We start from the raw sequence: 25,691 nt of genomic DNA, 5'->3' as shown, positions 1-25,691 counted from the left end.
CCAAACAACTCTGACGTACACACGTACACACGTACACACGTACACACGTACACACGCAAACACTTTGATTTAGTAGATAACTAGCTTAATCCAACCCCCCCCTTACCCCCCGTTAACCTGATTTATAATAATACGTGCCTATTTATGTCTTGCCAAACCCCAAAAACAAGACTAGACCGTACCTAAACATAAGGCCTAAGAAAACGCTTATAAGCTTAGCAATCCCCTATCATTACTAGCTATTAATACTAAATCATAACTCCGTTCGCAGTTATCTATAGACACACCGACCTGATCTCTAATTCGTCCCTATCGAACAACATTTTACATGTCCAAATTAACCCCACGTCCCAGTTAACGTAGCTTAAACATATAAAGCAAGGCACTGAAAATGCCTAGATGAGTCGCCAGACTCCATAAACACAAAGGTTTGGTCCTGGCCTTTCCATTAGTTATTAATAAGATTACACATGCAAGCCTCCGCATCCCGGTGAAAATGCCCTCTAAGTCACCCAGTGACCTAAAGGAGCTGGTATCAAGCACACAACCACAGTAGCTCATAACACCTTGCTCAGCCACACCCCCACGGGATACAGCAGTGATAAAAATTAAGCCATGAATGAAAGTTCGACTAAGCTGTATTAAACAAGGGTTGGTAAATTTCGTGCCAGCCACCGCGGTCATACGATTAGCCCAAACTAATAGACCCACGGCGTAAAGCGTGTTACAGAGAAAAAAATATACTAAAGTTAAATTTTAACTAGGCCGTAGAAAGCTAGAGTTAACATAAAAATACAGCACGAAAGTAACTTTAACACCTCCGACTACACGACAGCTAAGACCCAAACTGGGATTAGATACCCCACTATGCTTAGCCCTAAACTTAGATAGTTATCCTAAACAAAACTATCCGCCAGAGAACTACCAGCAACAGCTTAGAACTCAAAGGACTTGGCGGTGCTTTACATCCCTCTAGAGGAGCCTGTTCTATAATCGATAAACCCCGATATACCTCACCATCTCTTGCTAATTCAGCCTATATACCGCCGTCTTCAGCAAACCCTAAAGAGGAAGAAAAGTAAGCACAAGTATCTTAACCCAAAAAAAGTTAGGTCAAGGTGTAGCTCATGAGATGGGAAGCAATGGGCTACACTTTCTAAAATTAGAATACCCACGAAGATCCTTATGAAATTAAGTATTAAAGGAGGATTTAGTGGTAAATTTGCGAATAGAGAGCTCAATTGAATCGGGCCATGAAGCACGCACACACCGCCCGTCACCCTCCTCAAGTGGTAGTTCCCCAAAAAACCTATTTAAATCACCACACCCACAAGAGGAGATAGATAAGTCGTAACAAGGTAAGCGTACTGGAAAGTGTGCTTGGATAACAAGATGTAGCTTAGACAAAGCATCGGGCTTACACCCAGAAGATTTCATATTAAACTGACCGTCTGGAGCTAAAGCTAGCCCAAACACCTATAAACACAACTAACACTAGAAAATAAAACAAAACATTCAGTTACCTTAAAAAGTATAGGAGATAGAAATTTAACTTGGCGCTATAGAGAAAGCACCGCAAGGGAAAGATGAAAGATAAAATTAAAATAAGCACCGCACAGCAAAGATTACCCCTTGTACCTTTTGCATAATGAGTTAGCTAGAACAACCTAACAAAGAGAACTTCAGCTAGGTCCCCCGAAACCAGACGAGCTACCCATGAACAATCTATTACAGGATGAACTCGTCTATGTTGCACAATAGTGAGAAGATTTGTGGGTAGAGGTGAAAAGCCTAACGAGCCTGGTGATAGCTGGTTGCCCAGAACAGAATCTTAGTTCAACTTTAACCTTACCTCAAAAACCCTAAAATTCTAATGTAAGTTTAAAATATAATCTAAAAAGGTACAGCTTTTTAGAATTAGGATACAGCCTTCATTAGAGAGTAAGCATAAATATAAATCATAGTTGGCCTAAAAGCAGCCATCAATTAAGAAAGCGTTCAAGCTCAACAATCAAAACATCTTAATGTCAAAAAAAAAAAAAAATGCAACCAACTCCTAATCTAAAACTGGGCTAATCTATTTAATAATAGAAGCAATAATGCCAATATGAGTAACAAGAAATATTTCTCCCTGCATAAGCTTATATCAGAACGGATAACCACTGATAGTTAACAACAAGATATATACAACCTAACCATAAACAAAATATCAAACTAATTGTTAACCCAACCCAGGGATGCAAATTAGGGAAAGATTAAAAGAAGTAAAAGGAACTCGGCAAACACAAGCCCCGCCTGTTTACCAAAAACATCACCTCTAGCATTTCCAGTATGAGAGGCACTGCCTGCCCGGTGACGCTAGTTAAACGGCCGCGGTATCCTGACCGTGCAAAGGTAGCATAATCATTTGTTCCCTAAATAGGGACTTGTATGAACGGCCACACGAGGGCTTTACTGTCTGTCTCTTACTTCCAAGCCGTGAAATTGACCTTCCCGTGAAGAGGCGGGAATATAATAATAAGACGAGAAGACCCTATGGAGCTTTAATTAACCGACCCAAAGAGACCCTATATCAATTAACCGACAGGAACAACAAACCTCTATGTGGGCCGGCAATTTAGGTTGGGGTGACCTCGGAGAACAAAACAACCTCCGAGTGATTTAAATCTAGACTACCCAGTCGAAAGTATTACATCACTTGTTGATCCAAAAACCTTGATCAACGGAACAAGTTACCCTAGGGATAACAGCGCCATCCTATTTCAGAGTCCATATCGACAATAGGGTTGACGACCTCGATGTTGGATCAGGACATCCCGATGGTGCAGCAGCTAGCGAAGGTTCGTTTGTTCGACGATTAAAGTCCTGCGTGATCTGAGTTCAGACCGGAGTCATCCAGGTGGGTTTCTATCTATTTAATAACTTCTCCCAGTACGAAAGGACAAGAGAAGTGAGGCCCACTTCACCGAAGCGCCTTTAACCAAATAGATGATATAATCTTAATCTAGACAGTTTATCTAATCACACTGCCCGAGAGCTCGGGTTTGTTAGGGTGGCAGAGCCCGGTAACTGCACAGAACTTAAGCTTTTATTATCAGAGGTTCGATTCCTCTCCTTAACAACATGTTCATAGTTAATGTACTCTCACTAATTATTCCTATGCTCCTCGCTGTAGCCTTCCTAACCTTAGTTGAACGAAAAGTGCTAGGCTATATGCAACTCCGTAAAGGACCAAATGTCGTAGGACCATACGGCTTACTCCAACCTATCGCAGACGCTGTAAAACTCTTCACCAAAGAACCTCTCCGACCCCTCACATCCTCCATATTAATATTCATTATAGCACCAATCCTAGCCCTCACACTAGCCCTAACCATATGAATCCCACTACCCATACCATACCCACTCATTAACATAAACCTAGGAGTATTATTTATACTGGCTATATCAAGCCTGGCCGTCTATTCCATCCTATGATCAGGGTGAGCCTCAAATTCAAAATACGCCCTAATCGGAGCCCTACGAGCCGTCGCCCAAGCAATCTCATACGAAGTCACACTAGCCATCATCCTCCTATCAGTACTACTAATAAATGGATCCTTCACACTAGCCATACTAATCGCCACTCAAGAATAATCATCCCTGCATGACCTCTAGCTGTGATATGATTTATCTCAACCCTAGCAGAGACCAATCGAGCCCCATTCGACCTGACAGAAGGAGAGTCAGAACTAGTCTCCGGATTCAATGTAGACTATGCAGCAGGCCCCTTCGCCCTATCCTTCCTAGCAGAATATGCTAACATCATCATAATGAATATCCTCACAACACTCCTACTCTTCGGAGCAGTCCATAGCCCTTCTATACCAGAACTATATACCATCAACTTTACAGTAAAGACTCTGCTCCTAACAATTACTTTCTTGTGGATCCGAGCATCCTACCCACGATTCCGATATGACCAACTAATACACCTCTTGTGAAAAAAACTTCCTACCTCTCACCCTAGCCTTATGCCTATGGCACGTATCACTACCTATCATCACAGCAAGCATCCCACCTCAAACGTAAGAAATATGTCTGACAAAAGAGTTACTTTGATAGAGCAAAACATAGAGGTTTAAACCCTCTTATTTCTAGAACAATAGGAATCGAACCTAATCCTAAGAATCCAAAAGTCTTCGTGCTACCATTATTACACCATATTCTAAAGTAAGGTCAGCTAAATAAGCTATCGGGCCCCTAGCCCGAAAATGTTGGCTTATACCCTTCCCAGACTAATCAAACCCCCTATTTTTATTATCGTTATATTAACCGTTATCTCAGGAACTATAATTGTAGTAACAACCTCCCACTGACTCATAGTCTGAATTGGCTTGGAAATAAACCTATTAGCCATCATCCCTATCCTCATAAAAAAAAATACAACCCACGAGCCATAGAAGCCGCCACAAAATATTTCTTAACACAAGCGACCGCCTCCATAATCCTAATAATAGGAATCATCATCAATCTACTGCACTCAGGACAATGAACCATATTAAAAGACCTTAACCCCATAGCATCGATCATAATAACAACCGCTCTAGCAATAAAACTAGGACTAGCCCCATTCCGCTTCGGAGTGCCCGAAGTTACACAAGGAATTTCTATATCATCAGGCTTAATTCTACTAACAGGACAAAAAAATCGCACCACTATCAATCCTCTACCAAATCTCATCCACTATCAATCCTAACCTAATCCTAACAATATCCATTTTATCAGTCATAGTCGGAGGCTGAGGAGGCCTCAACCAAACACAACTACGAAAAATCATAGCGTACTCCTCAATCGCCCATATAGGCTGAATAACAGCTATCCTAATGTACAGCCCCACGATAATAATCTTAAACCTAACTATCTATATCATTATAACACTAACCACCTTTATACTATTCATACATAGCTCCACCACCACAACATCATCCCTGTCACAAACATGAAATAAAACCCCTCTAATCACCTCACTCATCCTAGTATTAATGGTATCCCTAGAGGGCCTTCCCCCACTCTCTGGGTTTATTCCAAAATGAATAATCATCCAGGAACTAACTAAAAATGAAATAATCATAATACCAACACTACTAGCCACAACAGCACTACTTAACCCATCCTTCTACATACGACTAACATACACTACCGCACTAACCATGTTCCCCTCAAACAACAGCATAAAAATAAAATGACGATTTGAATGCACAGGAAAAATAACCTTCCTGCCCCCTCTAGTCGCAATACCAACCATACTACTTCCACTTACACCAATACTATCCATCCTGGATTAGAAGTTTAGGTTAAACTAGACCAAGAGCCTTCAAAGCTCTAAGCAAGTCCCACAGACTTCACTTCTGCACATCAAACCATTCTAAGGACTGCAAGAATCTATCTTACATCAAGTGATTGCAAATCAAACACTTTAATTAAGCTAAGTCCTCACTAGATTGGTGGGCCCCAACCCCACGAAATTTTAGTTAACAGCTAAATACCCTCATCAACTGGCTTCAATCCACTTCTCCCGCCGCCTAGAAAAACAAGGCGGGAGAAGCCCCGGCAGCGCCAAGCTGCTGCTTTGAATTTGCAATTCAACATGACATTCACCGCAGGACTTGGTAAAAAGAGGGCTCGAACCTCTGTCTTTAGATTTACAGTCCGATGCTTACTCAGCCATCTTACCTATGTTCATAAACCGTTGACTATTTTCAACTAATCACAAAGATATTGGTACTCTTTACCTTCTATTTGGTGCCTGAGCTGGCATGGTGGGGACTGCTCTTAGTCTCCTAATCCGGGCCGAACTGGGTCACCCTGGCACACTGCTAGGAGACGATCAGATTTATAATGTGATCGTCACCGCTCATGCTTTTGTAATGATCTTCTTTATGGTGATGCCTATTATGATCGGAGGGTTCGGAAACTGATTGGTCCCATTACTAATTGGTGCCCCTGACATAGCGTTTCCCCGAATAAACAACATGAGCTTCTGGCTCCTTCCCCCATCCTTTCTACTCTTACTCGCCTCATCTATGGTAGCAGCCGGAGCAGGAACCGGATGGACAGTATACCCGCCCCTAGCCGGGAACCTGGCTCATGCGGGAGCATCCGTAGACCTAACTATTTTCTCACTACACCTGGCAGGTGTCTCCTCAATCTTGGGTGCTATTAATTTTATTACTACTATGATTAATATAAAACCTCCTGCCATGTCTCAATATCAAACACCCCTATTTGTTTGATCAGTCTTAATCACTGCTGTCCTGTTACTTCTATCACTCCCAGTTTTAGCAGCGGGAATCACTAGGCTACTAACAGATCGAAACCTAAACACTACATTCTTTGACCCCGCTGGGGGAGGAGATCCTATCTGACACCAACACTTATTCTGATTCTTTGGCCACCCAGAAGTTTACCTTTTAATTCTACCCGGTTTGGGGATAATCTCACATATTGTTACCTATTATTCAGGTAAAAAAGGACCCTTTGGCTACATGGGAATAGTTTGAGCCATGATATCAATCGGCTTTCTGGGCTTTATCGTATGAGCCCATCACATGTTTACTGTAGGAATGGATGTAGACACACGAGCATACTTTACATCAGCCACTATAATTATCGCCATTCCTACTGGGGTAAGAGTATTTAGTTGACTGGCTACTCTTCACGGAGGTAATAGTAAATGGTCCCCCGCTATACTATGAGCCTTAGGCTTTATTTTCCTATTTACCGTAGGAGGCCTAACGGGAATTGTACTAGCAAACTCTTCATTAGACATTGTTCTTCACGACACATATTACGTAGCGGCCCACTTTCACTATGTCTTGTCAATAGGAGCAGTATTCGCTATTATAGGAGGCTTCGTCCATCGATTCCCCCTATTCTCAGGGTACACCCTTGACAACACTTGAGCAAAAATTCACTTTACCATTATGTTTGTAGGAGTCAATATAACGTTCTTCCCTCAGCACTTCCTAGGCCTGTCTGGAATGCCGCGACGTTATTCTGACTACCCAGATGCATACACAACTTTGAAACACAATTTCCTCAATGGGCCCTTTCATCTCATTAACGGCAGTTATGTTAATAGTTTTCATAGTGTGAGAAGCTTTCGCATCCAAGCGAGAAGTGGCCATAGTAGAATTAACCACAACTAATCTTGAATGATTATATGGATGTCCCCCTCCGTACCACACATTTGAAGAGCCAACTTATGTGTTATTAAAATAAGAAAGGAAGGAATCGAACCCTCCTTAACTGGTGTCAAGCCAATGCCATAACCATTATGTCTTTCGCAATTACGAAGCATTAGTAAAACAATTACATAACTTTGTCGAAGTTAAATTATAGGCTTGAATCCTATATGCTTCCATGGCGTACCCCTTCCAACTAGGTTTTCAAGATGCTACATCTCCCATTATAGAGGAACTCCTACATTTCCACGACCATACGTTAATAATTGTATTTCTAATCAGCTCCTTAGTTCTTTATATTATCTCGTTGATACTAACAACCAAGCTCACGCACACAAGTACAATGGATGCTCAAGAAGTAGAAACCATCTGAACTATTTTACCTGCTATTATCCTGACTCTTATCGCCCTGCCCTCTTCACGAATTCTCTATATAATGGATGAAATCAACAACCCCTCCCTCACAGTAAAAACCATGGGGGCATCAAAGATATTGAAGTTATGAGTACACTGACTACGAAGACTTGAATTTTGACTCTTCTATGATTCCTACCCAAGAATTAAAACCCGGAGAACTCCGGCTATTAGAAGTTGACAACCGAGTAGTTTTACCAATAGAAATGACCATTCGCATATTAATTTCATCAGAAGATGTGTTACACTCATGAGCCGTCCCATCCCTAGGCCTAAAACCTGATGCTATTCCAGGCCGACTAAACCAAACAACTCTGACGTACACACGTACACACGTACACACGTACACACGTACACACGCAAACACTTTGATTTAGTAGATAACTAGCTTAATCCAACCCCCCCTTACCCCCCGTTAACCTGATTTATAATAATACGTGCCTATTTATGTCTTGCCAAACCCCAAAAACAAGACTAGACCGTACCTAAACATAAGGCCTAAGAAAACGCTTATAAGCTTAGCAATCCCCTATCATTACTAGCTATTAATACTAAATCATAACTCCGTTCGCAGTTATCTATAGACACACCGACCTGATCTCTAATTCGTCCCTATCGAACAACATTTTACATGTCCAAATTAACCCCACGTCCCAGTTAACGTAGCTTAAACATATAAAGCAAGGCACTGAAAATGCCTAGATGAGTCGCCAGACTCCATAAACACAAAGGTTTGGTCCTGGCCTTTCCATTAGTTATTAATAAGATTACACATGCAAGCCTCCGCATCCCGGTGAAAATGCCCTCTAAGTCACCCAGTGACCTAAAGGAGCTGGTATCAAGCACACAACCACAGTAGCTCATAACACCTTGCTCAGCCACACCCCCACGGGATACAGCAGTGATAAAAATTAAGCCATGAATGAAAGTTCGACTAAGCTGTATTAAACAAGGGTTGGTAAATTTCGTGCCAGCCACCGCGGTCATACGATTAGCCCAAACTAATAGACCCACGGCGTAAAGCGTGTTACAGAGAAAAAAATATACTAAAGTTAAATTTTAACTAGGCCGTAGAAAGCTAGAGTTAACATAAAAATACAGCACGAAAGTAACTTTAACACCTCCGACTACACGACAGCTAAGACCCAAACTGGGATTAGATACCCCACTATGCTTAGCCCTAAACTTAGATAGTTATCCTAAACAAAACTATCCGCCAGAGAACTACCAGCAACAGCTTAGAACTCAAAGGACTTGGCGGTGCTTTACATCCCTCTAGAGGAGCCTGTTCTATAATCGATAAACCCCGATATACCTCACCATCTCTTGCTAATTCAGCCTATATACCGCCGTCTTCAGCAAACCCTAAAGAGGAAGAAAAGTAAGCACAAGTATCTTAACCCAAAAAAAGTTAGGTCAAGGTGTAGCTCATGAGATGGGAAGCAATGGGCTACACTTTCTAAAATTAGAATACCCACGAAGATCCTTATGAAATTAAGTATTAAAGGAGGATTTAGTGGTAAATTTGCGAATAGAGAGCTCAATTGAATCGGGCCATGAAGCACGCACACACCGCCCGTCACCCTCCTCAAGTGGTAGTTCCCCAAAAAACCTATTTAAATCACCACACCCACAAGAGGAGATAGATAAGTCGTAACAAGGTAAGCGTACTGGAAAGTGTGCTTGGATAACAAGATGTAGCTTAGACAAAGCATCGGGCTTACACCCAGAAGATTTCATATTAAACTGACCGTCTGGAGCTAAAGCTAGCCCAAACACCTATAAACACAACTAACACTAGAAAATAAAACAAAACATTCAGTTACCTTAAAAAGTATAGGAGATAGAAATTTAACTTGGCGCTATAGAGAAAGCACCGCAAGGGAAAGATGAAAGATAAAATTAAAATAAGCACCGCACAGCAAAGATTACCCCTTGTACCTTTTGCATAATGAGTTAGCTAGAACAACCTAACAAAGAGAACTTCAGCTAGGTCCCCCGAAACCAGACGAGCTACCCATGAACAATCTATTACAGGATGAACTCGTCTATGTTGCACAATAGTGAGAAGATTTGTGGGTAGAGGTGAAAAGCCTAACGAGCCTGGTGATAGCTGGTTGCCCAGAACAGAATCTTAGTTCAACTTTAACCTTACCTCAAAAACCCTAAAATTCTAATGTAAGTTTAAAATATAATCTAAAAAGGTACAGCTTTTTAGAATTAGGATACAGCCTTCATTAGAGAGTAAGCATAAATATAAATCATAGTTGGCCTAAAAGCAGCCATCAATTAAGAAAGCGTTCAAGCTCAACAATCAAAACATCTTAATGTCAAAAAAAAAAAAAAATGCAACCAACTCCTAATCTAAAACTGGGCTAATCTATTTAATAATAGAAGCAATAATGCCAATATGAGTAACAAGAAATATTTCTCCCTGCATAAGCTTATATCAGAACGGATAACCACTGATAGTTAACAACAAGATATATACAACCTAACCATAAACAAAATATCAAACTAATTGTTAACCCAACCCAGGGATGCAAATTAGGGAAAGATTAAAAGAAGTAAAAGGAACTCGGCAAACACAAGCCCCGCCTGTTTACCAAAAACATCACCTCTAGCATTTCCAGTATGAGAGGCACTGCCTGCCCGGTGACGCTAGTTAAACGGCCGCGGTATCCTGACCGTGCAAAGGTAGCATAATCATTTGTTCCCTAAATAGGGACTTGTATGAACGGCCACACGAGGGCTTTACTGTCTGTCTCTTACTTCCAAGCCGTGAAATTGACCTTCCCGTGAAGAGGCGGGAATATAATAATAAGACGAGAAGACCCTATGGAGCTTTAATTAACCGACCCAAAGAGACCCTATATCAATTAACCGACAGGAACAACAAACCTCTATGTGGGCCGGCAATTTAGGTTGGGGTGACCTCGGAGAACAAAACAACCTCCGAGTGATTTAAATCTAGACTACCCAGTCGAAAGTATTACATCACTTGTTGATCCAAAAACCTTGATCAACGGAACAAGTTACCCTAGGGATAACAGCGCCATCCTATTTCAGAGTCCATATCGACAATAGGGTTGACGACCTCGATGTTGGATCAGGACATCCCGATGGTGCAGCAGCTAGCGAAGGTTCGTTTGTTCGACGATTAAAGTCCTGCGTGATCTGAGTTCAGACCGGAGTCATCCAGGTGGGTTTCTATCTATTTAATAACTTCTCCCAGTACGAAAGGACAAGAGAAGTGAGGCCCACTTCACCGAAGCGCCTTTAACCAAATAGATGATATAATCTTAATCTAGACAGTTTATCTAATCACACTGCCCGAGAGCTCGGGTTTGTTAGGGTGGCAGAGCCCGGTAACTGCACAGAACTTAAGCTTTTATTATCAGAGGTTCGATTCCTCTCCTTAACAACATGTTCATAGTTAATGTACTCTCACTAATTATTCCTATGCTCCTCGCTGTAGCCTTCCTAACCTTAGTTGAACGAAAAGTGCTAGGCTATATGCAACTCCGTAAAGGACCAAATGTCGTAGGACCATACGGCTTACTCCAACCTATCGCAGACGCTGTAAAACTCTTCACCAAAGAACCTCTCCGACCCCTCACATCCTCCATATTAATATTCATTATAGCACCAATCCTAGCCCTCACACTAGCCCTAACCATATGAATCCCACTACCCATACCATACCCACTCATTAACATAAACCTAGGAGTATTATTTATACTGGCTATATCAAGCCTGGCCGTCTATTCCATCCTATGATCAGGGTGAGCCTCAAATTCAAAATACGCCCTAATCGGAGCCCTACGAGCCGTCGCCCAAGCAATCTCATACGAAGTCACACTAGCCATCATCCTCCTATCAGTACTACTAATAAATGGATCCTTCACACTAGCCATACTAATCGCCACTCAAGAATAATCATCCCTGCATGACCTCTAGCTGTGATATGATTTATCTCAACCCTAGCAGAGACCAATCGAGCCCCATTCGACCTGACAGAAGGAGAGTCAGAACTAGTCTCCGGATTCAATGTAGACTATGCAGCAGGCCCCTTCGCCCTATCCTTCCTAGCAGAATATGCTAACATCATCATAATGAATATCCTCACAACACTCCTACTCTTCGGAGCAGTCCATAGCCCTTCTATACCAGAACTATATACCATCAACTTTACAGTAAAGACTCTGCTCCTAACAATTACTTTCTTGTGGATCCGAGCATCCTACCCACGATTCCGATATGACCAACTAATACACCTCTTGTGAAAAAAACTTCCTACCTCTCACCCTAGCCTTATGCCTATGGCACGTATCACTACCTATCATCACAGCAAGCATCCCACCTCAAACGTAAGAAATATGTCTGACAAAAGAGTTACTTTGATAGAGCAAAACATAGAGGTTTAAACCCTCTTATTTCTAGAACAATAGGAATCGAACCTAATCCTAAGAATCCAAAAGTCTTCGTGCTACCATTATTACACCATATTCTAAAGTAAGGTCAGCTAAATAAGCTATCGGGCCCCTAGCCCGAAAATGTTGGCTTATACCCTTCCCAGACTAATCAAACCCCCTATTTTTATTATCGTTATATTAACCGTTATCTCAGGAACTATAATTGTAGTAACAACCTCCCACTGACTCATAGTCTGAATTGGCTTGGAAATAAACCTATTAGCCATCATCCCTATCCTCATAAAAAAAAATACAACCCACGAGCCATAGAAGCCGCCACAAAATATTTCTTAACACAAGCGACCGCCTCCATAATCCTAATAATAGGAATCATCATCAATCTACTGCACTCAGGACAATGAACCATATTAAAAGACCTTAACCCCATAGCATCGATCATAATAACAACCGCTCTAGCAATAAAACTAGGACTAGCCCCATTCCGCTTCGGAGTGCCCGAAGTTACACAAGGAATTTCTATATCATCAGGCTTAATTCTACTAACAGGACAAAAAAATCGCACCACTATCAATCCTCTACCAAATCTCATCCACTATCAATCCTAACCTAATCCTAACAATATCCATTTTATCAGTCATAGTCGGAGGCTGAGGAGGCCTCAACCAAACACAACTACGAAAAATCATAGCGTACTCCTCAATCGCCCATATAGGCTGAATAACAGCTATCCTAATGTACAGCCCCACGATAATAATCTTAAACCTAACTATCTATATCATTATAACACTAACCACCTTTATACTATTCATACATAGCTCCACCACCACAACATCATCCCTGTCACAAACATGAAATAAAACCCCTCTAATCACCTCACTCATCCTAGTATTAATGGTATCCCTAGAGGGCCTTCCCCCACTCTCTGGGTTTATTCCAAAATGAATAATCATCCAGGAACTAACTAAAAATGAAATAATCATAATACCAACACTACTAGCCACAACAGCACTACTTAACCCATCCTTCTACATACGACTAACATACACTACCGCACTAACCATGTTCCCCTCAAACAACAGCATAAAAATAAAATGACGATTTGAATGCACAGGAAAAATAACCTTCCTGCCCCCTCTAGTCGCAATACCAACCATACTACTTCCACTTACACCAATACTATCCATCCTGGATTAGAAGTTTAGGTTAAACTAGACCAAGAGCCTTCAAAGCTCTAAGCAAGTCCCACAGACTTCACTTCTGCACATCAAACCATTCTAAGGACTGCAAGAATCTATCTTACATCAAGTGATTGCAAATCAAACACTTTAATTAAGCTAAGTCCTCACTAGATTGGTGGGCCCCAACCCCACGAAATTTTAGTTAACAGCTAAATACCCTCATCAACTGGCTTCAATCCACTTCTCCCGCCGCCTAGAAAAACAAGGCGGGAGAAGCCCCGGCAGCGCCAAGCTGCTGCTTTGAATTTGCAATTCAACATGACATTCACCGCAGGACTTGGTAAAAAGAGGGCTCGAACCTCTGTCTTTAGATTTACAGTCCGATGCTTACTCAGCCATCTTACCTATGTTCATAAACCGTTGACTATTTTCAACTAATCACAAAGATATTGGTACTCTTTACCTTCTATTTGGTGCCTGAGCTGGCATGGTGGGGACTGCTCTTAGTCTCCTAATCCGGGCCGAACTGGGTCACCCTGGCACACTGCTAGGAGACGATCAGACAAATACAATTGTAGTTGTGTGCGTGAGCTTGGTTGTTAGTATCAACAAGATAATATAAAGAACTAAGGAGCTGGTTAGAAATACAATTATTAACGTATGGTCGTGGAAATGTAGGAGTTCCTCTATAATGGGAGATGTAGCATCTTGAAAACCTAGTTGGAAGGGGTACGCCATGGGAGCATATAGGATTCAAGCCTATAATTTAACTTCGACAAAGTTATGTAATTGTTTTACTAATGCTTCGTAATTGCGAAAGACATAATGGTTATGGCATTGGCTTGACACCAGTTAAAGAGGGTTCGATTCCTTCCTTTCTTATTTTAATAACACATAAGTTGGCTCTTCAAATGTGTGGTACGGAGGGGGACATCCATATAATCATTCAAGATTAGTTGTGGTTAATTCTACTATGGCCACTTCTCACTTGGATGCGAAAGCTTCTCACACTATGAAAACTATTAACATAACTGCCGTTAATGAGATGAAAGGGCCCATTGAGGAAATTGTATTTCAAAGTTGTGTATGCATCTGGGTAGTCAGAATAACGTCGCGGCATTCCAGACAGGCCTAGGAAGTGCTGAGGGAAGAACGTTATATTGACTCCTACAAACATAATGGTAAAGTGAATTTTTGCTCAAGTGTTGTCAAGGGTGTACCCTGAGAATAGGGGGAATCGATGGACGAAGCCTCCTATAATAGCGAATACTGCTCCTATTGACAAGACATAGTGAAAGTGGGCCGCTACGTAATATGTGTCGTGAAGAACAATGTCTAATGAAGAGTTTGCTAGTACAATTCCCGTTAGGCCTCCTACGGTAAATAGGAAAATAAAGCCTAAGGCTCATAGTATAGCGGGGGACCATTTACTATTACCTCCGTGAAGAGTAGCCAGTCAACTAAATACTCTTACCCCAGTAGGAATGGCGATAATTATAGTGGCTGATGTAAAGTATGCTCGTGTGTCTACATCCATTCCTACAGTAAACATGTGATGGGCTCATACGATAAAGCCCAGAAAGCCGATTGATATCATGGCTCAAACTATTCCCATGTAGCCAAAGGGTTCTTTTTTACCTGAATAATAGGTAACAATATGTGAGATTATCCCCAAACCGGGTAGAATTAAAAGGTAAACTTCTGGGTGGCCAAAGAATCAGAATAAGTGTTGGTGTCAGATAGGATCTCCTCCCCCAGCGGGGTCAAAGAATGTAGTGTTTAGGTTTCGATCTGTTAGTAGCCTAGTGATTCCCGCTGCTAAAACTGGGAGTGATAGAAGTAACAGGACAGCAGTGATTAAGACTGATCAAACAAATAGGGGTGTTTGATATTGAGACATGGCAGGAGGTTTTATATTAATCATAGTAGTAATAAAATTAATAGCACCCAAGATTGAGGAGACACCTGCCAGGTGTAGTGAGAAAATAGTTAGGTCTACGGATGCTCCCGCATGAGCCAGGTTCCCGGCTAGGGGCGGGTATACTGTCCATCCGGTTCCTGCTCCGGCTGCTACCATAGATGAGGCGAGTAAGAGTAGAAAGGATGGGGGAAGGAGCCAGAAGCTCATGTTGTTTATTCGGGGAAACGCTATGTCAGGGGCACCAATTAGTAATGGGACCAATCAGTTTCCGAACCCTCCGATCATAATAGGCATCACCATAAAGAAGATCATTACAAAAGCATGAGCGGTGACGATCACATTATAAATCTGATCGTCTCCTAGCAGTGTGCCAGGGTGACCCAGTTCGGCCCGGATTAGGAGACTAAGAGCAGTCCCCACCATGCCAGCTCAGGCACCAAATAGAAGGTAAAGAGTACCAATATCTTTGTGATTAGTTGAAAATAGTCAACGGTTTATGAACATAGGTAAGATGGCTGAGTAAGCATCGGACTGTAAATCTAAAGACAGAGGTTCGAGCCCTCTTTTTACCAAGTCCTGCGGTGAATGTCATGTTGAATTGCAAATTCAAAGCAGCAGCTTGGCGCTGCCGGGGCTTCTCCCGCCTTGTTTTTCTAGGCGGCGGGAGAAGTGGATTGAAGCCAGTTGATGAGGGTATTTAGCTGTTAACTAAAATTTCGTGGGGTTGGGGCCCACCAATCTAGTGAGGACTTAGCTTAATTAAAGTGTTTGATTTGCAATCACTTGATGTAAGATAGATTCTTGCAGTCCTTAGAATGGTTTGATGTGCAGAAGTGAAGTCTGTGGGACTTGCTTAGAGCTTTGAAGGCTCTTGGTCTAGTTTAACCTAAACTTCTAATCCAGGATGGATAGTATTGGTGTAAGTGGAAGTAGTATGGTTGGTATTGCGACTAGAGGGGGCAGGAAGGTTATTTTTCCTGTGCATTCAAATCGTCATTTTATTTTTATGCTGTTGTTTGAGGGGAACATGGTTAGTGCGGTAGTGTATGTTAGTCGTATGTAGAAGGATGGGTTAAGTAGTGCTGTTGTGGCTAGTAGTGTTGGTATTATGATTATTTCATTTTTAGTTAGTTCCTGGATGATTATTCATTTTGGAATAAACCCAGAGAGTGGGGGAAGGCCCTCTAGGGATACCATTAATACTAGGATGAGTGAGGTGATTAGAGGGGTTTTATTTCATGTTTGTGACAGGGATGATGTTGTGGTGGTGGAGCTATGTATGAATAGTATAAAGGTGGTTAGTGTTATAATGATATAGATAGTTAGGTTTAAGATTATTATCGTGGGGCTGTACATTAGGATAGCTGTTATTCAGCCTATATGGGCGATTGAGGAGTACGCTATGATTTTTCGTAGTTGTGTTTGGTTGAGGCCTCCTCAGCCTCCGACTATGACTGATAAAATGGATATTGTTAGGATTAGGTTAGGATTGATAGTGGATGAGATTTGGTAGAGGATTGATAGTGGTGCGATTTTTTTGTCCTGTTAGTAGAATTAAGCCTGATGATATAGAAATTCCTTGTGTAACTTCGGGCACTCCGAAGCGGAATGGGGCTAGTCCTAGTTTTATTGCTAGAGCGGTTGTTATTATGATCGATGCTATGGGGTTAAGGTCTTTTAATATGGTTCATTGTCCTGAGTGCAGTAGATTGATGATGATTCCTATTATTAGGATTATGGAGGCGGTCGCTTGTGTTAAGAAATATTTTGTGGCGGCTTCTATGGCTCGTGGGTTGTATTTTTTTTATGAGGATAGGGATGATGGCTAATAGGTTTATTTCCAAGCCAATTCAGACTATGAGTCAGTGGGAGGTTGTTACTACAATTATAGTTCCTGAGATAACGGTTAATATAACGATAATAAAAATAGGGGGTTTGATTAGTCTGGGAAGGGTATAAGCCAACATTTTCGGGCTAGGGGCCCGATAGCTTATTTAGCTGACCTTACTTTAGAATATGGTGTAATAATGGTAGCACGAAGACTTTTGGATTCTTAGGATTAGGTTCGATTCCTATTGTTCTAGAAATAAGAGGGTTTAAACCTCTATGTTTTACTCTATCAAAGTAACTCTTTTGTCAGACATATTTCTTACGTTTGAGGTGGGATGCTTGCTGTGATGATAGGTAGTGATACGTGCCATAGGCATAAGGCTAGGGTGAGAGGTAGGAAGTTTTTTTCACAAGAGGTGTATTAGTTGGTCATATCGGAATCGTGGGTAGGATGCTCGGATCCACAAGAAAGTAATTGTTAGGAGCAGAGTCTTTACTGTAAAGTCTTTACTGTATAGAAGGGCTATGGACTGCTCCGAAGAGTAGGAGTGTTGTGAGGATATTCATTATGATGATGTTAGCATATTCTGCTAGGAAGGATAGGGCGAAGGGGCCTGCTGCATAGTCTACATTGAATCCGGAGACTAGTTCTGACTCTCCTTCTGTCAGGTCGAATGGGGCTCGATTGGTCTCTGCTAGGGTTGAGATAAATCATATCACAGCTAGAGGTCATGCAGGGATGATTATTCTTGAGTGGCGATTAGTATGGCTAGTGTGAAGGATCCATTTATTAGTAGTACTGATAGGAGGATGATGGCTAGTGTGACTTCGTATGAGATTGCTTGGGCGACGGCTCGTAGGGCTCCGATTAGGGTGTATTTTGAATTTGAGGCTCACCCTGATCATAGGATGGAATAGACGGCCAGGCTTGATATAGCCAGTATAAATAATACTCCTAGGTTTATGTTAATGAGTGGGTATGGTATGGGTAGTGGGATTCATATGGTTAGGGCTAGTGTGAGGGCTAGGATTGGTGCTATAATGAATATTAATATGGAGGATGTGAGGGGTCGGAGAGGTTCTTTGGTGAAGAGTTTTACAGCGTCTGCGATAGGTTGGAGTAAGCCGTATGGTCCTACGACATTTGGTCCTTTACGGAGTTGCATATAGCCTAGCACTTTTCGTTCAACTAAGGTTAGGAAGGCTACAGCGAGGAGCATAGGAATAATTAGTGAGAGTACATTAACTATGAACATGTTGTTAAGGAGAGGAATCGAACCTCTGATAATAAAAGCTTAAGTTCTGTGCAGTTACCGGGCTCTGCCACCCTAACAAACCCGAGCTCTCGGGCAGTGTGATTAGATAAACTGTCTAGATTAAGATTATATCATCTATTCGGTTAAAGGCGCTTCGGTGAAGTGGGCCTCACTTCTCTTGTCCTTTCGTACTGGGAGAAGTTATTAAATAGATAGAAACCCACCTGGATGACTCCGGTCTGAACTCAGATCACGCAGGACTTTAATCGTCGAACAAACGAACCTTCGCTAGCTGCTGCACCATCGGGATGTCCTGATCCAACATCGAGGTCGTCAACCCTATTGTCGATATGGACTCTGAAATAGGATTGCGCTGTTATCCCTAGGGTAACTTGTTCCGTTGATCAAGGTTTTTGGATCAACAAGTGATGTAATACTTTCGACTGGGTAGTCTAGATTTAAATCACTCGGAGGTTGTTTTGTTCTCCGAGGTCACCCCAACCTAAATTGCCGGCCCACATAGAGGTTTGTTGTTCCTGTCGGTTAATTGATATAGGGTCTCTTTGGGTCGGTTAATTAAAGCTCCATAGGGTCTTCTCGTCTTATTATTATATTCCCGCCTCTTCACGGGAAGGTCAATTTCACGGCTTGGAAGTAAGAGGCAGACAGTAAAGCCCTCGTGTGGCCGTTCATACAAGTCCCTATTTAGGGAACAAATGATTATGCTACCTTTGCACGGTCAGGATACCGCGGCCGTTTAACTAGCGTCACCGGGCAGGCAGTGCCTCTCATACTGGAAATGCTAGAGGTGATGTTTTTGGTAAACAGGCGGGGCTTGTGTTTGCCGAGTTCCTTTTACTTCTTTTAATCTTTCCCTAATTTGCATCCCTGTGTTGGGTTAACAATTAGTTTGATATTTTGTTTATGGTTAGGTTGTATATATCTTGTTGTTAACTATCAGTGGTTATCCGTTCTGATATAAGCTTATGCAGGGAGAAATATTTCTTGTTACTCATATTGGCATTATTGCTTCTATTATTAAATAGATTAGCCCAGTTTTAGATTAGGAGTTGGTTGCATTTTTTTTTTTTTTTTGACATTAAGATGTTTTGATTGTTGAGCTTGAACGCTTTCTTAATTGATGGCTGCTTTTAGGCCAACTATGATTTATATTTATGCTTACTCTCTAATGAAGGCTGTATCCTAATTCTAAAAAGCTGTACCTTTTTAGATTATATTTTAAACTTACATTAGAATTTTAGGGTTTTTGAGGTAAGGTTAAAGTTGAACTAAGATTCTGTTCTGGGCAACCAGCTATCACCAGGCTCGTTAGGCTTTTCACCTCTACCCACAAATCTTCTCACTATTGTGCAACATAGACGAGTTCATCCTGTAATAGATTGTTCATGGGTAGCTCGTCTGGTTTCGGGGGACCTAGCTGAAGTTCTCTTTGTTAGGTTGTTCTAGCTAACTCATTATGCAAAAGGTACAAGGGGTAATCTTTGCTGTGCGGTGCTTATTTTAATTTTATCTTTCATCTTTCCCTTGCGGTGCTTTCTCTATAGCGCCAAGTTAAATTTCTATCTCCTATACTTTTTAAGGTAACTGAATGTTTTGTTTTATTTTCTAGTGTTAGTTGTGTTTATAGGTGTTTGGGCTAGCTTTAGCTCCAGACGGTCAGTTTAATATGAAATCTTCTGGGTGTAAGCCCGATGCTTTGTCTAAGCTACATCTTGTTATCCAAGCACACTTTCCAGTACGCTTACCTTGTTACGACTTATCTATCTCCTCTTGTGGGTGTGGTGATTTAAATAGGTTTTTTGGGGAACTACCACTTGAGGAGGGTGACGGGCGGTGTGTGCGTGCTTCATGGCCTGATTCAATTGAGCTCTCTATTCGCAAATTTACCACTAAATCCTCCTTTAATACTTAATTTCATAAGGATCTTCGTGGGTATTCTAATTTTAGAAAGTGTAGCCCATTGCTTCCCATCTCATGAGCTACACCTTGACCTAACTTTTTTTGGGTTAAGATACTTGTGCTTACTTTTCTTCCTCTTTAGGGTTTGCTGAAGACGGCGGTATATAGGCTGAATTAGCAAGAGATGGTGAGGTATATCGGGGTTTATCGATTATAGAACAGGCTCCTCTAGAGGGATGTAAAGCACCGCCAAGTCCTTTGAGTTCTAAGCTGTTGCTGGTAGTTCTCTGGCGGATAGTTTTGTTTAGGATAACTATCTAAGTTTAGGGCTAAGCATAGTGGGGTATCTAATCCCAGTTTGGGTCTTAGCTGTCGTGTAGTCGGAGGTGTTAAAGTTACTTTCGTGCTGTATTTTTATGTTAACTCTAGCTTTCTACGGCCTAGTTAAAATTTAACTTTAGTATATTTTTTTCTCTGTAACACGCTTTACGCCGTGGGTCTATTAGTTTGGGCTAATCGTATGACCGCGGTGGCTGGCACGAAATTTACCAACCCTTGTTTAATACAGCTTAGTCGAACTTTCATTCATGGCTTAATTTTTATCACTGCTGTATCCCGTGGGGGTGTGGCTGAGCAAGGTGTTATGAGCTACTGTGGTTGTGTGCTTGATACCAGCTCCTTTAGGTCACTGGGTGACTTAGAGGGCATTTTCACCGGGATGCGGAGGCTTGCATGTGTAATCTTATTAATAACTAATGGAAAGGCCAGGACCAAACCTTTGTGTTTATGGAGTCTGGCGACTCATCTAGGCATTTTCAGTGCCTTGCTTTATATGTTTAAGCTACGTTAACTGGGACGTGGGGTTAATTTGGACATGTAAAATGTTGTTCGATAGGGACGAATTAGAGATCAGGTCGGTGTGTCTATAGATAACTGCGAACGGAGTTATGATTTAGTATTAATAGCTAGTAATGATAGGGGATTGCTAAGCTTATAAGCGTTTTCTTAGGCCTTATGTTTAGGTACGGTCTAGTCTTGTTTTTGGGGTTTGGCAAGACATAAATAGGCACGTATTATTATAAATCAGGTTAACGGGGGGTAAGGGGGGTTGGATTAAGCTAGTTATCTACTAAATCAAAGTGTTTGCGTGTGTACGTGTGTACCTGTGTACGTGTGTACGTGTATACGTGTACACGTATACGTGGGTGCGCGCATGCCGTGTCCTGTGGAACAATAGGGATTTAAGTATATGTCCTGTGACCATTGACTGAGTAGCCCCTTGACTGTTGTGCGTGTGGAGACTCCGCCTAGAGAATAAGCCCAGCTACAATATATTTGACTGAGTCAGGACCTTTAGGTCATAGCTGAGTCATAGCAAGTTCAACCCCCTAAAATTAAAAAATACCAAATGCATGACACCACAGTTATGTGTGATCATGGGCTGATTAGTCATTAGTCCGTTGAGATGTCCCATTTGAGAGAAATGAAGGATTGGATTCAAGGATTCCATGGCCCTGAAGTAAGAACCAGATGCCAGGTATAGTTCCGTTAATAGAAACCCCCACGTTGAAATGGGCCCGGAGCGAGAAGAGGTACACGTTCGAGCAAGGATTGTTGGTTTCTCGAGGCCAGGTGATTAAGCTCTTTCGGACAGTTGAGGTCCATGAGGGACTGTTCTAGAATAAAATGGATGCACGATTAAGCACTACTATGTCTTATGTAATATATATAAATTACTGTACATGCTTAATATTCATGGGGACTAACGATTAATGCACGATATACATAGTATGTCTTATGTAATATATATAAACTACTGTACATGCTTAATATTCATGGGGACTAGCGATTAATGCACGATATACATGGTATGTCTTATGTAATATATATAAACTACTGTACATGCTTAATATTCATGGGGACTAGCGATTAATGCACGATATACATGGTATGTCTTATGTAATATATATAAACTACTATACGTGCTTAATATTCATGGGGGCTAGCGATTAATGCACGATATACATAGTATGTCTTATGTATATGTGCGTGTAATACTGGTTGTGGGTTGAGTTGGTGGTTAATAGGATAATTTTACATTGTGTGTTTTGAATTGTGGTACTAGGGGGTTTTTACTTGGTTTTTTTGTGGAAAATAAGGACATACTGGGCAAGCACAGTATGGGTATATGCAATATATGAATTATGAAAGTTATGGGGTTGATTTCTGGTATTGGCAAGGAATAGTTTAAGAAAGAATTTCAGCTTTGGGTGCTGATAGTGGGGCTGTTGCTTCTTCCTTGAAGTCTTAGGGAGGGTATATGTTCTCCTTTTTTGGTTTACAAGACCAAAGTATTTTATATACTACAAGGACTCTTCATTTGAGGAGACGGTTTTCAATAATGCCTGAGATGGGTATTAGGATTAGGAGGGTTGAGAAGTATAGGATGGAAGCTAGTTGGCCGATGGTGATAAAGGGATGTTCTACGGGCTGACCACCGATTCATGTTAGGGTTAGGAGGTCTGCTACTAGGAGTCAGAATAGACACTGGCTTAGTGGTCGAAACATTATTCCTCGTTGCTTGGAGGTGTGGAGGATTGGAATGATTGCTAGAACTAGGATGGAGAGTACTAGGGCTAGGACTCCTCCTAGTTTGTTAGGGATGGATCGGAGAATTGCATATGCGAATAAGAAATATCATTCAGGTTTAATATGGGGAGGGGTATTTAAAGGGTTGGCTGGAATGTAGTTGTCTGGGTCTCCTAGCAGGTCTGGTGAAAATAGAACGAGTAGTATGAGTGTTAAAATTAGTACTAGAAGACCTAGGATGTCTTTGATTGTATAGTACTGGTGGAATGGGATTTTGTCTGAATCGGATGTAATTCCTGAGGGGTTGTTAGATCCTGTTTCGTGAAAGAAAAAGAGGTGTACTGCTGCTAAGGCTGAGATAATGAACGGAAGAATGAAGTGGAAGGCAAAGAATCGTGTTAGGGTGGCTTTGTCTACTGAGAAGCCTCCTCAGATTCATTCTACTAATTCAGTCCCGATGTATGGAATTGCTGACAGGAGATTGGTGATTACGGTCGCTCCTCAGAAGGACATTTGGCCTCATGGTAGGACGTATCCTATAAAAGCTGTGGCTATGACTGCAAATAGTAGTATGATTCCAATATTTCATGTCTCTGAGAAGGTGTAGGAGCCGTAATACATTCCCTGTCCTACATGTATGTATAGGCAGATAAAGAATATAGAAGCTCCATTGGTGTGTACGTATCGGATGATTCAGCCGTAGTTAACGTCGCGACAGATGTGGGTAACTGATGAAAAGGCGGTCATTGTGTCTGATGTATAGTGTATGGCTAGAAAAAGGCCGGTGAGGATTTGTAGGATTAGGCAGACTCCTAGGAGGGAGCCAAAGTTTCATCATGCTGAGATGTTGGATGGGGCAGGTATATCGATGAATGAGTGGTTAATAATTTTAATAAGAGGGTGTGATTTTCGAATGTTGGTCATTAAGTTCTTGTAGTTGAAATACAACGATGGTTTTTCATATCATTGGTCATGGTTAAATTCCATGTGAGAATAATGATAACATACATTGTATTTATTTTAAGTACAATTTTTGTAGTGAGCTTTGTAAGTTTTTCTTCAAAGCCTTCTCCAATTTATGGTGGGTTTGGTTTAATTGTGGCTGGTGGTATTGGTATTGTATTGAATTTTGGGGGATCATTTTTGGGTTTAATGGTTTTCTTAATTTATTTAGGGGGTATACTCGTGGTGTTTGGGTATACTACGGCCATGGCTACTGAGCCTTATCCTGAGGCGTGGACGTCTAATAAGGCTGTACTAGGAATGTTTATTACAAGGGTGTTAGCAGAATTATTGACTGCTTGTTATATTTTAAAAGAAGATGAGGTAGAGGTTGTATTTAAGTTTAATGGTGCGGGTGATTGGGTTATTTATGACACAGGTGACTCAGGGTTTTTTAGTGAAGAGGCCATGGGAATTGCAGCGCTATATAGTTATGGAACTTGATTAGTGGTTGTCACTGGCTGGTCTTTGCTTATTGGTGTATTGGTGATTATGGAAGTTACTCGTGGGAATTAAGTAGGAGTAGGCTAAGGGCTAGGGTGATTATGAAAGATAAGAAGTAGAGTTTGACTAGTCCTTTCTGATTAGATACGGTAGTTGACATTTTTATTTGGAAGAAGGAGATGGATTTTGGTAATACATTTTCTAGTCAAATTATGTCTAATAGTATCGATGCGGACTTTTGGCTCATAGTTAGGCTCATTTTTGATGGGAAACGGTGTATTACGATTGGAAAATACCCTAAGAGGTTAGAGAACTTAAAGAGGTTTGAAAGGTATATAAATTTTAAGTTTTTAGCCGCGAGATTAAGTTCTAATGCCAGGATGAAGCCTGCGATAGTCACGGCAAGGGCAGTTAGTTTCAGATAGTGGGGTATAGTCATTTGTGGCTACCATTTTTGGCATGAGCCAAAGCCGGATGCTTACCTGAGCTGCCCAGGCGCCCGTTAATTCTTAGGTTTTAAAATTGAGAGCATCGTGCTCGTTGAGAAAAAAATTAAGCAGTGCAGAAGGCTATAAATTCCCAGTCCCACTTTCTAGAGGTTAAGTTCTGCTAACAGACCTTTTCTCTTCCGGTCAGAAGCTTGCACATGTGTGCTTATGCATATAAAGTGAATTCCTACCGTGTACTGTTTGGTAACCTGAGCTTTTGTGCTCAGCAGCACACGTGGGTCACTGTTGTGGGTCACTGTTGTATCCAGCTGCTCACCCTTTGAAATGACTGCCTAGTTTTTATTGTATGACTTTACCCTACTTTTTAAAACCAAGTCCCTACCACTTTATGTTTCGATGTGAATTTTCATCCAACAAACCTTTTTTTGCATCTGTCCCTGTATTTCACACCACCCCCCTCCCCGCCTATATTATAGCTCATGATTCTTTAGTTTCACTTGGAATCTGTGCAACCCTGCCCATCTGTGAAACCCTGCCCATCTTAGGTTGAGGAATGCGGTGGGGAGATAATGGTCTTGTGTGGCAGTGCTGGGGGGGTCATTTCAGAGAGCCGGTCCCAGTATGATTTACTGAACTAACCATCCCCCGACGTTGGGCTTCTCCCCAGCCCCACGCACAGAGCCCGCTGCGGCAATGGAGCAAACACAAAACCGATTCTGTCTGTCTCTGTTGTGTTTCCTACTTATTGCTGGATTTGGGAAGAAGTTGCTTTTGTTTATGTACTGGTGAGTCACCCCAGCTTATAGTTTCTTAAAACTATTTTTCTTAACTACCATTTATTTCTAAAAAAAAAAATACCCTAAAGTTTTTTGTGATGCTTTGTTTTCAGTCATCAAAAGCTTCCTTTTAAAAAGTTCCTTTCATCTTCCGAGCCTTGTATCCGAATGGTCACGTACCTGCTGGAATTGTGTGAAAGTTGGGAACAACACTCTGACCCGCGGCACCTTCCAAAGGTAGAAACCTAGC

General features: G+C 41.5%; 2 pseudogenes; one reads left to right on the top strand and one right to left on the bottom strand.

The window, feature by feature from the left end:
• Positions 1 to 6,069: 6,069 nt before the first annotated feature.
• On the top strand, positions 6,070 to 9,738 carry LOC123380992 (annotated as a pseudogene).
• A 4,324-nt stretch (positions 9,739 to 14,062) lies between these two features.
• Positions 14,063 to 15,325, bottom strand: LOC123381000 (annotated as a pseudogene).
• Between the last annotated feature and the right edge of the window lie 10,366 nt (positions 15,326 to 25,691).

This window comes from Felis catus, chromosome D2, assembly GCF_018350175.1.
Source record: "Felis catus isolate Fca126 chromosome D2, F.catus_Fca126_mat1.0, whole genome shotgun sequence".
NCBI lineage: Eukaryota > Metazoa > Chordata > Mammalia > Carnivora > Felidae > Felis > Felis catus.
This window is presented reverse-complemented; position numbering and strand designations above follow the sequence as displayed.